At 45.5% G+C, this 16,731-nt stretch overlaps 1 long non-coding RNA gene across 1 annotated transcript; it reads left to right on the top strand.

Annotated features, from left to right (window-relative positions):
* Window positions 1–17: 17 nt before the first annotated feature.
* LOC104914162 lies at window positions 18–4,630 on the top strand. The gene is made up of 3 exons (XR_004161897.1): window positions 18–779; window positions 1,018–1,109; window positions 1,274–4,630. It is a non-coding gene; the product is annotated as an uncharacterized LOC104914162 (long non-coding RNA).
* Window positions 4,631–16,731: the final 12,101 nt, after the last annotated feature.

The following is a 16,731-nucleotide window of genomic DNA, read 5'->3' as shown; positions in this document are numbered from 1 at the left end:
GCGGCCGCTCCCGCCGGCCCGGAGTTGCCGCCATCGCCAGCACTGCGCGGCTGCAGCCCGAAGGGTTTAAGCACGGTCACGCGTGCAGCCCCGAGGCCTCAACCGCGTCTCAGCGCTCCGCGGGCCGCTCCGGGCCTCCTTACGCTTTCAGCAGCAGTTCGGTACCGAAAGGGAATCCGCTCGTTTGAGAGATGTCAGCTCGTGCCGTGGGGCGGAGAGCGGATCTGTGAGCGCGGAGCTGCGCTCGGATCGCCTCGGCCCCGCGCATGGAAACAAGCATTTTTACAAGCCCCGAAATGACCATTTTTCCTAAAGCTCGCATGGCGCACCATTAAGGTATAAGCTCAGGCTTTTTCCATGTTATAATCCAAGGAAAGCTCGTTATTTTCACGATCTGACTCATTTGGTTCCCTGAACGTTACCAGTTGGCGATGCGGCTCAGCATCAGTACAAACTGTGACTGTCAAAACGTTCTCAGCTCTGTTTGAATCCACCACGTCTTACTGTGACCTTTCAAAGCTCAGAAACTGCCTATTTTAAATTGTTACCCCTGACATGTGCTGCGGATATTTTTAACAGACTGTTTACTGGAATTCTGGTTTCTGTTCCGCTCTTTTTTTTTTTTTTTTCTTTCTCTTTCAACAGCTTTTCTGCTTAGCAGCTCCCAGGCCCACACGCGGCACAGCACTGCAGGACATCTGCCTGCAAGGCATTGGACAACACGCTGCTGGGAGGGGGAAAGGGAACTGAAAGTCAGAAAGCAGTTGCAATGCACCAGGGTAAGGATGGGAGACGTCCAGGAAGGGAAGGTGGGTTCCTGCTTTCCCTCTGGGTTATTGAGAGAAAAGAGCTATGGAGTTTGAAGGAAAAAAGCAGTCAGAGGTATCTGTGTGGCACTGCCAGCGCGTCCTACACGAGGCATGCACCAGTGTTAAACCAGCACACCATCTCCATGCCCTTAGTTACCAGTCTTGTATAGCTCCTTCTCTTGGCATTTATCCGCACATCCCTTTGCAGGTTGTTTCTGTCATCTCTGCTCCAGGTCCACCATACTTGCACGGTCTGCCCAGCATCCCTTTGCACAGTGGACGCGGTTGGAAACATCAAGTGTAAGGCTCCTAAATTTCTCCCTTCCTAATCCTTCTCTGGTGCACAAGAACATTGCTGCTGGCTGTAGCCTGGATGGAGCAGCTGGCTGGCTTCTAGAGGGGAAGGGAACAGAGGGAGGATGACAACAAGCAAATAACATCGTCATGGCACCTTGTGTTTACAGCACTGCCTGTGGACACCTGGAGAGAAAAGCACTGTGTCAGCCTGCAGCTCCTGAACCACCTGGATATTGGCAACTAACAGCACGTAGGTATTCACTGCAGGCAGAAGCGATAAGGCGAGGATTTGTATCCTCTTACCCTCCACTTACTCAAAATAAATAAATGAGAAAGAAAGAAAAAAGCCACATTTAATTGCACCACAAAGCAAACAGGAAGCCAGAGCAGTTTTAGGAGAGTTGAAACTATTTGCTCCATGTGGTTAACACTACCAAACAGGCGGGCAACCGCGTTTTTGCATCAGCTATGCAGTTGGTCTGTAAATATGGCAGGTAACTTGCTCTTATTTAAAAGTCAAAAGAAGTTTTCTTGGCCACAGGATACAAAATAAGATCACGGCCACCAGAAGCATACGGCAGCGATCCCCGCCGGCTGCAGGAGGAGAGCAGCAGCCTCACCAGTAAGAGCAGAGAGAAACCCATGGTCACACCAAGAGCACACACTGAGGACCATCATTTCTTTTTGCTTCTCGCACACAGCTCAGTGACAGCTCAATGCTGGCTTCTCGTTCTTTGTGGGGGTTTCTTGGAACCCACGTATGTCAGGCTTTTCTTGAAGCTAGCAATGTGCACACTGAGTGGAAGGGAGGAGAGCTGAAGGCTTCACTAGTTATAATGAACTTCATAAACGCTGTAATACCTCTGTATCTTACAGGTGTTGGCTCAAGCAGAGCCAAAAGAGGAAGAACAGACCTTCCTCGTTTGAAAAATCAGTGCCAGTGCTCTCAGGAAAGCACTGACTAATCCAAACCAACTGCAGGTCCAACACTCAACTTTGTTGGTGAAATTCAGATGTGAATCCACCATTTTCATGTCAAGCTCTGTATGATTCATACAGCAATCCCTGCTGTGGTACGACACTGGAGGTAGCGTGCACAGCTTGCTCATCACCATTATGGAGCAAACATCCATCCCAGGAAAGCAGGTTCCCAACTAGCACTGGAAGCACAGCAGCACCAGCTCTGACAAATTGCCATTTGAAGGCAATACAGCACTGCTAACAACCTCTGCTTTTCATTATTAATGCATTCAGAATACATATACTTGTTTGTACTGCTTAACAAGGCTCTAGGTGGAATGGTACCATAACCTCTGCACACCCAGGCTTTTCCTCCTTTGTCCTTGACGTGTGAAAAAACTGAGATGCAGAAATGAATTCCCAAAAGTTACGTAGGAAGATAGTGGGGGAGGGTGGGGAAAAAAAAAAAAAAGGAAAAATAAAAATCAGATTAGCTCTCTAGTGTCCTTACCAAAGGACTTGTTCTACTAGGATAATGTAAATTTACTTGTAATTCTTACCCCCCCGCAGAGGGGAGAAGAAAAGTGGATGAAATGGTTACTGAAGCTAACAGTTTGGTACAGAGTAATTCAGGCAGGTTGGGAGGTGATGTGCACTGGAAACCTGATGGGTGGGAGCTCAAGGAGATGACGACTGGAAAGGAGAGCACATGGAAGATTTCTCCAAGGAAGAGCAAATGTTAGGAAACAGATTTACCACAAGGACTGTGGGCTGGTAACCCTTCACAATGGTCTACGGAGAGAACAGAAACCAGCAAAAGGCTGTGTTGAATAAAACCGAGAGGAGAAATTCACCAGCACACCTTCTTAAAATGAGGGCTAAAACCACCACCACCTCTCTCAAGGTCATTATCACACGTCTCAGGTCCACATTCCCACAGCTCAAGTCCCACCAAAACGGCACATCCTCAGCTGGGCACAAGGGAGAGAAGGAAACGAGGGGTCACAAGCACATTTGCCATCCTTTACCAAGTATGGGCTGCGGAACCCCACTAACAGTGTTGAAGGGCTTGCTGAACACCCAGCTCCTCACATCGTGAAGCCCACATCCTGACCCATGCGTCCTAAACCAACCCTGAAACAGCTGCTGCTTTTTTCCCAGTCTTCACCTTCACTCAAGGAAGCCTCCCAGCACAGGGATATCTCTTTCGAGAAAAACACAGCAGTTATTTCATTGCTTGGGCTTTGGGTCAGCTGACCACATGGTAGTTTTAATATGAATTGTTTTTCTTTCAAAAACAAGGCCATAGTTTGCTTGTTGTTATTGACACAAGAGAGCTATTTTGGAGCAGAAAACCACAACAAAGCTTCTGCACGTTTTTCTCTTCATTTGATGGACATCAAACAAATAACCCATGAAGTAAGGTCTTCCCATGAGCCGTACAGAAGCTGATGGTGAATTATCAGGGATAGGATTCGAGGAATTGAGCAGCCTGTTTGTTCAAGCAGCGTTAAAGCCTGGGTCTGCCTGAGTGACAGAGGGAGGGAATGGCAACGTACTCAGCTCACCACTGCAGCCCTCAGCAGGAATGTGCTGGCATCCTTGCCCAGGTGAAAACAGTGTTTGGTTTGCGTGACTGTGCATTTCAATGAAGGGCATCATGGACTTGAGAACAATGCACATTTCCTTATATGCAGAGGAAATAACTGACCTAAACCTGAGTTTAGTTGCAACAAGCAGCTAAGCTTCTTATCTTGATCATCAGCAAAAGTCCAGGACTTCTGAAGGAGAAAAATACCTGCAGGCACTCTCCTTAGGAGGCTATAAAGTGAATCAGGAGACCAGGCTTGATACTCCTTGGTTGTAACTTTGAAATTCTAATGAAGAAACAACTTCAACACGTGCTGAAGCACTGCATGGAGGAAAAAGTGAGTTCATGTAATTGGTGGCGGTGCAAGAAGCTCAACATCCCAGAGAACACAAGGGAAGTATTAGTCAAATGCTAGACTGGGGGAGATGCTGCTGACCCAGTTCTGTGAGACGCTGGGGACACGGTTTGGGTTTCTGACTGCAGAGATGCATGAAAATAGTTTGGGGAAAAAAACAAAACAACATAACACAAAAGCAAATCAACACCATCAAAGAAATCACCCCAAAATTACACACGCTGCTTCAAAACCCCAAGACTTACTGCTTTCAAGTGCAGGACCTGGCATCAGGTGCCCACATCCTAACTCTTACTGGCACTGGTGCTGTGGTCTTTAATAAGCTGTTTCACCTGTTTCTCTGTATGCAGAATACAGATAACATAACTTCCGCCTCTCACAGGGCATTTTGCAAAGCTTTGTTGTTGTAAAAGTCATCTGAGGTCTTTAACTGGTGGTGCTACAGAGGTTCAAAGCATCTGTGTCAACACAAGATATTTATTTCTTCACTGCTTTGAAATAGAATTGCATCTGCACACACATTTGTCCCCTACACAAGGAATGCCTCTCAGAAATTTACTGCTGCTGAAACAAAACGAGTCCAGCAGAAGCACAGAGCATCTCTTTTCTCACTATCAGTTCTTCACAAGGGACAAACAACTTTCCTCTTTTTGTTTTGCACCTCATTTTCTTGGGAGCATTTCTTTTAGCAGCAAATAAGCGACCTATAAAACCACAAATTTCCATTCTGAGTTGTAACTGCCTGCTTAACTAAACCACACTATTTCATCTCGAGACTACTGCTGGGGGATTCTGGATCCTTTGCTGTCAAAAGAAAGGCAGCACCCACTCTCCCTACACTCAGAAGTCCAGTTTAAGTTCACACGAGTGCCGGGTGTCCAAAAAAATACAAAATTGGACCTCAGTGATCAACTCAGAACATTAAAAATAAGTCCATCACCTTCTGAGTTTTGGGATCTTGGGGGTCCTTAATAACTGTTTCCAGTCAGACCGGATCTCACAGGCCCTGTGTGGGTGGCTGTCTGCACACTGAAGGCAGATGCAGGTGCCTGCACCCAATATTTTGCACAAGCTCATGGGTTTGCTATGTTTGGGTGGTTTTTGTTTGTTTAGTTTTATTTGATGCGTGGGGCGTATATTCAAAATTAAGCAGTATCCAGAGCCTAAATACACTCTCTCTCTGCACAATAAACAGAATATGTGTATCACATTACAAAACGGGGCAGATGCCAGTGACAAATGCTGCAAGAATTTTAACAACCACCTGAAAAATTACTTAAGAGTCAGAACTGAGTGGCAGAGGCCATTGCATGAATCACCATCAGCAGCAAGGAGAGAAGGAACGTCCAGGGAGAATTTTATTTTCTCCTTTTCCTCCAAAAGCGACAGCTTGGCTTTGGCTGAAAGAAAATTTTTTTTTTTCCTCCTTTAACCGTAAGCAGAGTAAAATTTCCATTTGTGAAAAGGGGAATTTCCACCTGAGGCAAACTAATGAAGCATCATTTACATGGCTGGAGGTAAAGCTACAACTTTCACCCTGGGAAAGGCTCCGAAGGAAAAATGATATCTTTTGGTAGCAGGAAGGTGCAACATTTTTCTGTCCTCCAATTCTGGTCCAAAAATAGATTATGTTTGTTTTTATTAAGTCTTAAAAATACTTACAAAGAGAAGATGTGTTTCACAGAAGCCAACATTCCAGCCAGCCTAAACAGAACTGGGAAATCGTACTGGACAGCCATTAATTATATTAAGCACTTACACTCTGTGCTACAAGGCTGAGTGGCTCTCAAAATAAAATAAAGTGCTCCACTGTTTATTCTGACGGGGATTTGAGGCAGGCTAGGGTCCCCTCACATCAGTAGGCTGCACTTCTGCAGCTCAATTTGCTGCCTCAGAGGACTTGTGCACACCTCACTCTGCCCTTTTCCACACCACAGCCATGCTACAGCCTTGGTTTCACTCCAGGAAAGAAGGAACAGTGATGCTGAGCATCAAATCAGTTAAGAGATTAGCATTACTGATTCACAAATTATAACATCTGATACCCTACTGGTCTGTTTTGTATGATACTCATAAATCATCTACCCAGTGATGCAGAGACTGATACAATGAGCTTGGGCCAGTGGAAAAACAGTCAGAGTTAAAGCTGAATTTTATACTTTTCTGCCAGGTCCCTCAGCATATGGTTGGCAGCTCCCCCCATTCACCCCTACCCAGATCCACAAGACAACAGTTAGCAGCACACTGCTGTGCTGGGTGGAAAGGTGCTGCCCAAGAGCATGCATGTGGCACTTTGCATGCACGAAGGGATGAACAGCATGCAAAACAGCACAGCAAGACACACAAAGTGAGTTTTAGATAAGCGTTGCATCTGCATTATTGACAAAAAACCCAACTCACTCCCACTCTTATACCACATCCTTTTGGGTTGTCTGGAATTTTTGATCACCAATAGTTGCAGAGTTTGCTTCTTTTCTCTGGGACTTAATTGATTACAATAAAAGGAAACAAAAAAGGCAGATTCTTCCACTAAAATTGTGTGTCATTGGGTTTTTCTTCTTTCTGAGCATAGGTTGTGCATGGCATCATCCTAAGTGCTGCCTTTCCAAGCCAAAACACCTCACTCTGGGAACTCAACTTCCTTCAACACCCAAAACACCATTTCCTTCAGGTTTCAGGATCATGCTGCAAAGATATCAAGGTCTAATTTGAGGTAAATTAAGAAATTAATCGAAAATTAAGAAGAGAAGAAAGTCTCAAAGTCTAGCAGGTAATCTACTCCTAAAGAGACAACAAAACCCTCCATACTGGTCAGTGACATTGATTATCACTTCACTTATTAAATCAATTGAATGATGGTAGTTTCCACAAGCAGACAGTCTTGATTTCTTACTAAGGAGGGTTTGCAGTCTACCTTCATATTCATATTTCGTGTAGTTCTGAGAAACAAAGCACCTAAGCAACTTCTCCATTTTCCCAGGTGAAATGCAACATACCACAAATTACCCTCAGCCTACACACCTTCACATACCCAACGACTCCATTATTTGGTTAGAAAACTGTGAAGATATTTAATACAATTCTCACTTTCACATGTCATGTGTTAGCATGACAAGGACACAGCAACTCACACTCCCCTACACTCATCTTTTTTCAACAGGAAAGATAAAATGTTGGTCTTATCTAGGCTGCCTGGAAGTTCCTCTTCTAACCCATCTCTGCACTACCACCAAGACCATAAGTCCAGCTTTGCCCTGACACCAAGAGAAACAGATCATCAGATGGAAGCTGCAGAACAGCACCTGCAGCCCATGGTGCTGCTGGGGCTCCGTGAGATGATAACGTTGCATTGAATTTCCTATTTTATTTCCTGGTTACTTGCAACAGGAAAAAACTCAACCTCTCATTTCCTTCCTCCTGCCCACTTGCTGGGTGATGTTTTGAGCAGCTGCAATAAATTGGCTACAGTAAGGAGCCAGATTTTCAATTTGCTATTTGTTCTAAAGGCAACAGGTGGAAAGACACAAACAAATCCTCCCCAATAAAATGAGGGCATGACAGGGGTAAGAGGACAGTGACAGGAATGTACGGTTAGCAGAGCTCCCAAGCAGCAAGAGGCACAATGCTTGGCTGCCCAGAAGGAGATGGATGGTTCCACTGAGATCATTGGCAACTGGGCCAAGATGAGGCTTTCAAAATCAGACTTGGAAATCTAATGGTTAAAAAAAAAAAAAGATTAATTTGTGCAGCCTCTTCCCTACCAACCTTGTGGGCACATAGCATGTGCAGCACTGAAATATTGCCATAGTGTGCTGCCACGCCACACTGCTTAGTATGACTCTAAGAATGAAATGGAGTTTCAATTGAAGATATTGTCCATGTGGAAACCTCTTGAAAACGTGGACCAAAAACAGTCATTTGCTAGAGTACTACACTAGAGGATGTAGCTTGTTTCTAATGCCCTGACAATGAAAACCTACTTCTAGGAAGTAGAGTTTTGAAAGAATTAGCAGGAACAAAGCACCAGAAAAGAGAACTATGCCATTTATATTAGTGCCAGCAGAGATGAGCTTCTCTGCACCATTCAGACTGTGGTATTCTCAGCCAAAGAGCAGCTCTCATGTGAACAGCAGGGAGCTCTGCTTGCTTTGCTCTGAAGAGCCAGAGATGCCAGGACTTGAGATGTTTCTCTGGGAAGCATTGGCTTCCATGCAGTCCAACAAGCTCAATGGTGCTGACCTGCCTGTAGTACAGAGACTGTCTCCTACAGTTCAGATGCCTGTGACTTGCAATACTGCACCAGCAATTGCTGAGCAAAGCAGGCTGCAGAAGAGAGGGCAGAAGGTAACCACAACAAAAGGCATTGTTGGCTCTGTGTTATCTACTTGCTAGAAGTGTGGCTCACCAGCCAGATGCCCAGCAGGTCGCCAAGCCCCAAGGAATCCCTGATGGTGGCATTTCCCACCTGCCTCTGCCATGACTACTGTTTGCTGACCAGGTTTCTTTGGGACACTCTGAGGAGCCAAGATGCTCCCTCAATTCTCTAAAGAAAAGCTTGCAAAGAAAACAGGCCTTTAAAGGCATTTATTTCCTCCCCAACCCCAAAAGCCCCCAACAAAAACGTACCTAGCTACTACACACGTGATTCCTTTTGTGGCAAAAGCAAAATAAATTCGCAAGCCCTGTGGCACTAAAAATACCTCCTTCCTCCTCCTCAGACTTCTCCTTTTACAGAAGCATTTCTCTTTCTGAGCCATTTCCCAGCCTGTCACACTCACCTCGTACTAGCTCTCACACTGGACTTGTCCTAACACTGAGCTCCTGATGATGCCATGCAGGCTTTTACTGCTGTGCCATTACAACCTTTCACCAGAGCACCCAGCACAGACCACTCCATGCTGGCAGCACCAGGAGAAGACACAGAGGATAAGCTGCCCAGCTATACTCCCTGCTTACTGCCTTGGGATCAGTCTTTAAGAGAATTAAAATCAGTCACATTGATTCTCGTTCACAGAAAGATAGAGAAAGGTGACAAAAAGGGGGAAAAAAAAAAGAACCAACTCTGAGCATGTTTTTCTCTGCTGTGAATAAAGAGTCAGCAGCTCTGATTGCATGTGTCTAAATTCCCCCAAAATTTCCCTGAAACTTTCCTTTGCAGAGAGGCTACAGAGCTCTACTAAAAGACAGCCATTACTTTTCTGCTGATACTTGTTTATTTACTTTGGTGAAGATACATCTGTTAGATCTTATCATGGGTGACTGAATCACCCTCTGCTGCATATGTGCAGTTGGCTCTCCCTGAAGGAAGGGAGCACATCAGTAGTTCTCCAGGTTACAAGGGCTCATAAGTCACCTGGCTGTAATGGGTCTTGACCCTAAAATGCCCTTCTACCCTTTCTGGTTGGTCACCCCATGTCAAGACCAACGTTCTGCTGGGAGAGTTGGGAATAGCCAACCGATGAGCTGCTTCCTTTAAAGCTGTAGTTTTTATGCTACCTGCAAGCATTGCACACATTTACAAAACCGAAACAAAACAACTGCTTAGGTAAGGTAGAAAAGAGATTGTAGAGAGGCAGGTAGGAGGCCAATCAGATGCAGCTTTCCAGGAGGACAAAGAGAGCATCTGCTAAATCCTAGACAGATGTGCCAGGAAGACAAGTAGCAAGAAACAAATCGAGGAATGTAGTGACTCTAGGAATTGATCTGGAGAATATGAGTGAGCATCACCGTGAAATCAGCAGTGACAAAGTTACATTCAGCACACAGCAGAGTCACTGCTAAATCTTACTGACTGCATTCTTGTGTCACCGTCGACAGCCCTGCCCACAAAGCAGAGACCACAGCATTACAGTGCAAAAATCATTCATATGTTGCTGGTGCCTCTGGGGGAGCTGTAGAAAGAAGAAGGTAATTAAATCCTAATGGAAGCTCACTCCTATCAGTTGGTAACCAGGACCAAGCAGCAGTCCGTCCAGTTCATTTACAGTTCTGGTGACAGACCAGCTACCAAAAAAACAGGCAACCCCTCTGCTACTTAGCAAACATTTGCCCGAGCTGTTCCTGCCTCTCCTGATTCCATGATCAGATCAGCTACCACCAGTAACATCAGCTGAGAACAAGCAATAAAAATGGCTTTATCTGCAAGAGTCTGATGACAGCAAAGAGAGGACAATTCAAAGGCAATGTCCCCTCTGTCCTTGCCCTGTTCAAATCCACATGCAAAGCTCATACACTAATTTCCTATGTCACTCCCCAGTGGCTGATTAAAGGGGCATCTTATCCAATTCCCCTTCCTTTTCTATCTCCAACCCCGTGCTATCTTTCTGTGCTTTGACAGCTGCTTCTCTCCTCCTCCCTGCCCATTTGCCTGCTGTTGTCTCACTAATTATTTTTTACAAGGCTCAATGATTGATGCAATCTTTCCCATTTTTCATCTTCTTCCTGCAGCACTGTCTGGCAAATGAGGAACTCCAAGAGCAGCTGTGCTCTGCTGGCTGCCCATCTGCCCCTTGCAGAGAGGAGCCATTGCCAGAACAAGCCTTTGAGACTCAATCCTCTATTTACCTTCTTCTAGACCCTGCAGTCAAGAAGAGGTGCTTTTCAAGTCACTTAGCAACATGTTAGCAAACCAATAAGTGAGTAAAAGTAGTGTCTGGGAAACACTCATGTCACATTGGAACAAATTTATCTGCAGCCATCAAGCTCCACTCCTCAAGATCTTTTTGCTTCAAAAGAATTTATCTTTTGACTCACTGCCAGACAAAGCAGCAACACTGATTTCATAAGAAAATTAATCTCTCGTTCTGCACCAGTCATACTGACCTTAAGCACAGGCCTTCTTGTGCCTCTCTCCGAAGCACACAGGGCTGAGCAAGAACACAGTTCAGACACCAAAGTCAATATGGTATAAGTAGACCTATATGGTAAAACAGCTCCCTCAACCTGCAGGTTATCCATCTAATGGAGGCGAGTTTTGGATTTAACCAAAGAGAGCAGAGTGTTACAGATGATAGATCTGTGAGAAATGGGAATAAATGTTTTCAAACAATGTTGGTAATAAAATTCAGTTTGGGTTGATTCAAGCAAGGCAACCCATAGTGCAACTCCTTCATGCAAGTGATGTCCTAGAGATATCTTTCTTCACATTCTGCCCTCAATGATGATTCAACATACCATTTCCCTCTCTCACAATAAAGAGGAAAGTAAACAGAGGAACTACACCAACAGCAAAGTTCCTAGTGCTTCTTGGTATTCTATGAATGCTGCCAGGCACCTGGAAACCAGACGTCAGGGCTTGTCAGAATTGTCACTAATATTTGCAAAACGTTAGCAATTGCTGCCTGGCTCACAATTTGGGAACAACTTCTCTGAGAAAATCAGACTGTTGTCCAGCCTCTGTATAAGTTGCTAACTGCCCAAGGTCATGGTAAGGTAAGGCAGCACAGAAATGCTCCCCTTTGGCCAAGATGGTTGCTCATTTTACACAAATGCTGCAGGAATCAGAAGTGGTGATTTGTTTTTCAGCTCTATCCTGACACGGACTACATCTGACTACTACAGCTGCATGCCTAAGCTTAGAGCAAATCCTAATTTTGTCCATTCAAGAGCAACCCAGGAAGACAACTTCCAAACGGGAAAGTGACTGGGTAGTTCTGTTGCAATCTCATAGCATCAAGCAACACACATCTGAGCAGCACGTGTATACCACAGCATCACCTCTCAGAGGGCCACTTCTCTGATGCACAGCAGCAGGATCTCACCCAGAGAAACACAGGAACACGTGCTACCTCTTCCAGAGCCAGCACCAACGTTTCTCAAGCCTTGCCAGAGGCTTCTTCCAGCTTTCTAACCTCCACCCCCGTCCTCCCTTGCAGCTTGTTGTTTCAAAGAGCAGTGGTGTGAAAAAACAGGAAGCCATGCAGAGAAGAGAAAGAATACAGATAGAGGCATGAAACTGCAGCAGCAACAGCTCCCCCAGCACGCACCCCACCTCCTCTTCCCTTCCCACCCCCTTACCACAGGCCACGTTTTTGGTGAGAAACACTGTACTTTTGCTCTTGACGGGAAACTGGTTACGGAGCTGCATGGCCAGAGAGCCACTGCAGGAGGGGAAATCCAGCAGCGTGAAGGAAGTGTTTCTCACTTGATTCTGCAGGTCTGGGGGAAGGAGATGGGAGTGTGGCTGACATCAAGACAGGCAGAATAAACCCACAGTTTGTGGAGTATCAGAGACACCCAGTAAGACTGCTACACTTCACTGTCAGCTCCAGTCCTGGCATCTGCTGTCTTTCAGCATGGCAGAAAAGGCAGGACTGCATGCAATCTGCTATTGCAGAGGAGCAGAGGTCAGTTTGTTAATGGCTCTGCATTCACAGCTTCCCCAGTCCACCCTCTGTTGGCAACTTCTGTCAACGGGTTCCTCTTTTATTGGAGCCTTCATTGCTCGCACCCTTATCGTTTCAGGCTGAGAGATGAAAAGGGTGGAGATGAGAAAACATCAGTTAGAGGCAAAAATATGGTAGCAGGGGAGAGAAATGCCAAGCAAATCCCTGAGAAACAAGTAAATGCTGTGGCATCCACATCATACAAGGTATTTTCAACGTTATCTCTGCACATAACGCCATCTATTTTTATGCCAATCAATTTAGTGAATAAAAGGAAAAGAAGCAATGTCACAAGAATCCTGCTGCTGCAAAGATGGGAAAGTAAACAAATATAGCCAAGAACCACTTTGACCAGCATTTTTGAAGACTAATGCTTAACATTTCAGTAAATGCAGGTGGGATAAACATGCACAATCTGAGCACAGCAGGTAACAGTTCACATTACAAAGCCATGAAATAACCCAACAATCCCATATTGAATGACAGCTCAGGGTCAGATATGGGCCTCAACACTGAGATACTGGCACAGCATCTCTCCACTCTGCACTTAGCTTGGATGCTGACAATTAATTCTCCTACACCTGCACTAATTCGGCACAGTGCATGGACGAACTGTCTTTCTCTTCCACTGCTAGTGACATATAGAACTATTATTTCAGTTGCTCAAAATCAATAAGGGAAAGAAGTGAAGACAGATGTGAGATGATATAATGGAAAGGAATGTAACAGTCTGGTACCCACTGGTGGGAAAGGAGCATGTAGTATTTTCATAGCCATTTTCAAAGACTTTGTATTGCTTGCAAAGGGATATGCTGTGCTGTGGTTTATTTATAAAACCAATAAGAATGTTGACGGAAGAAGAAACTTGAAGAAAAATAAGCAGAGGTCGAGGTTTCTCGACAAACTCAAGTGAAAGGAGCTCACCAGTAAGATCCTTCACTGCGAGTGGGATGCAAAACACAGGAGAGGTCCCAGTACTTCAGAGCTGCTAGAAAAGCCATGCAAACCATGAACAATCTCTCTGATTTAAATGCAGTCAGTGCTGCAGTTCTCTATTCCAACCACAGAAGCAAGAAGGCTGTGCATGAGTGCCTGAACAAGACCGAGGGAGATTCCCAGCACCTCACTGTGCTGGCACCAGCTCTTCCTGTGCTCTTAGGCTGTTTGTTCTGAATTTTCAAATAACTAACGAGAAGAGGAGCTCCTACAAAGAGTGATTCAGAGCAGGGACTTCATCTAAATGATCTGAATCATCCCTTGGAAGAGAGCATCCCTGCCTACAGTTGAAGGATCTCTGGAGAAAGGAGCCTGCTAGAACAGATGATTCACTCTGTGGCAATCACACCAACACATTCCTGCAAGAGACCTAACTTTGCCAATGGAACTGTGCCTCTTTTATTCACAGTTGCATTAAGTGACAAAACAGGAGAAACAAGGAGTGTGAAAGGGGGAAAGCACAAAGTCCCTACCAATGCAGTCTGCAATCCTAATAATTGGACCACAGATATCTGTCCCATTGTGTGCCCCTACTGTTTTCACAAGGAACGCAGTACATTCTGCCTACATCTGTTTGAACACATCCATAAGGGCCATCACTTTAAGAAAAACGAACCAAGCCCAAGATAACAGGGAACGCTGCTGGGAACGAAACACTGCAGCTGAACATCCATTCCTATCTCCCTTTCACACTCCTCCTACACATCCTCCCCGTTTCATTTTCTGGAAGAGAAGGAGATGCAGTCATCATCACCAAAGACCATTGCAGCCTCACTGACATCAGTCCCCAGCCTTGGTGTGCTGGTACAAACGCACCATCTAGTGGCAAACACAAACGGGAAAGCTGTGGAACCAATAAAGCACAACCATAACTCTTAGCAATGTAAACAGGTTGCTAGAAGTCCGATCCCTTTCAGAGCCCCAGGCCCTGGCAGCAGGCAGGAGGGCAGAAGATCGCTCTGCACACACCATCCTGACACAGCACCCATAGACTGCAGCAGATGTGTGACTCCATCTCTCACACCAGATTTGAGAGAGCTGCTGAGCACCCCACGAGCGGGCACAGAGCCTCCAAAGAACCACCAGCATGAGCCTATACAATCCACTTCATGCACTTACTATCTCTTGCTTCAAGAGGAGCAGTGGGGAAAGAGGAAGCTTCACAAATTCAGCCTTATCCATGTGTTTGGTGAGCGCACAGAAGAGATAGCACCCGCAGCAGGGAAGGCAGGGAGCAGCCCCTGATGGAGAGAAGAAATAACCATCACTTACCCAACCCATGCCCTGCCAGGTAACCACTGGACCACGTAGAGCTATGCTTCAAAAGCAATCCCAAATCCAAAAGATAAATCCAAAAAGACAGGGGTAGATCTCCCTAGAGGGGAACAGAAAGCATAAAACCCAGGAGCTGCTCCACACACCCCCCATAGAAGCTTCTGGGCCTCGTTAGCGTGGATGGACTGCAGCTGCCAGGGCCTGAACAGGGCTGCTGACACCTGCCCTTGGCAGGAGTGAGCTGGGGAAAACATGCACAGCCCCTCCAGAAATGCAATCAGCTCTTGTTCTCCTTTCTTGTGCGTGCAGGCACTCCCCACAAGGCAGTCTGCTCAGGAGGTCTCTCTTGGCAGTCCCAGCTCCACAGCCTCTGTGCACAACTGCATGACAGAGGTGGCTCAGCCTGTGGCCACAGGTGCCAGAAAGCAAGGAGCAGACAAAAGCCCTCGGGACAACTTAGGGGAGCCCTGGCAAGGAGGGGGAAAGGGATGATGCTTCTTTTTTCCCCCAGCATGTAAACCAGTAATGTGAAGTCATGCTAACTGGCAAGGAAACAAAACTCAGCTGGAAAAACAAGGTGAGAAGCACATACACACACACACACACACACACACACACACACAAACACCAACTTTCAGAAACTCTTATTTTCATAATTGCTGTGCACAGTGGAATTAATGACTGTCCAGAGGTCAAACTTCATACCCCAAACACAGCAGCAGTAGTTTCACAAACTTGCATTATTCATATATGACCTAAACCACAACAGGGACCAAAAAACTTCTCCAGAACAAAGCTCTGGAGGTCTTTGTTGTCCTTACATACAGACTGACTGCCAGCTTCAACATGCATCAGTTCTTTCATAGCTGTGTTCTGCTGGGGGTGCTGTATTGGTTTGATAGCGTGGGGGCACCGGGGTGACTGCAGGGAGACAGAGAGCAACGTGGGGAATAACAGAACTGCAATGTCTTTAATGTGCATCCTGTAGGAACAGCCTCAAAGCTGTCACCTGGCTGAATCTTACAGCATTCCCATGTTTTATTGACATTGCATTGTTAGAATTTAAAGGCAATGTCTGGAATCATTTCTTAAGTACAAGAAAATGCAAAATACAAACTACAAATCCGGGTTTAAACCCCAGCTTCTCTAAGGATGAACAAAAAATCAGTTCCAAGTGCTTGCTGAAGACATGAACTCCTACAAGGAGTATTGAATAGTTTATAAAACGTCAGTATGACAAAGTGCTGGCTCTGCACAAACTGTATTTGAACTTTTCCTTAACAAACTGAAATACAACCTTTACTGGAAGTATACTTTGTCCCTGAGCCTTATTTTTAGGGGGAAGCACAGAAATGACTCTGAAATTAAAAGGGGAAAACATCCTCATAAAATAGAGCATCACTTAGAAGGAAAATGTTAATAACAAATGTGTGCAAACATCTGTAAGAAGCAGCAATATAAAATTAACCCTGGCTGTATACAAAACCTCATACAGCTCTGCTTTAAATATAAAGCAATCAGATTCCTGGCATTACTTCAAAGATCTTTGTGGGTTGGTTATTTTTCTTCTCTATCAAACTGAAAAGTACATATACCATTTATATATATATATAAAAGCTTGAAATGAAAGCTCGAGAATGAGTTAATGAGTTTAAGGACACTTGCAAAAATATTGTGCCTGTAGCAAAGCCAAATTTCACTTGCACAAGGACTGGCATCCCTTGATGTATACTTCCAGATTCAAGAAGACAACACACAGGTGAGCCTGCCAAAGCTCTGCAGCCCCCTTTAGGGTGGTCTAAAGGCTCAAACACCAATAAATCTGAACTGACAAATCGCTGTAGTGCAGATATCTCCCAGACAGCTCCGTGAAACACAGCAGCACATCTCAGCCACTGCAGCGCAACGGAGCTCTGCTCAACCAACAAGGATCTTCCAGGCCAATCTTCCTTCGCACACTTCTGATGGACGGGACCTCTACAAGTCGCATCACCAGGAAAGTGGGCAGAACGGAACCTGGAAACCTCAGGGCAGCACCGGGGCCCTGCTGGCGGCCAGAGGGCG

Source organism: Meleagris gallopavo, chromosome 23 (assembly GCF_000146605.3).
Source record: "Meleagris gallopavo isolate NT-WF06-2002-E0010 breed Aviagen turkey brand Nicholas breeding stock chromosome 23, Turkey_5.1, whole genome shotgun sequence".
NCBI lineage: Eukaryota > Metazoa > Chordata > Aves > Galliformes > Phasianidae > Meleagris > Meleagris gallopavo.
Note: the sequence above shows the minus strand (reverse complement) of the source record. Positions and strands in the feature narration are given on the sequence as shown.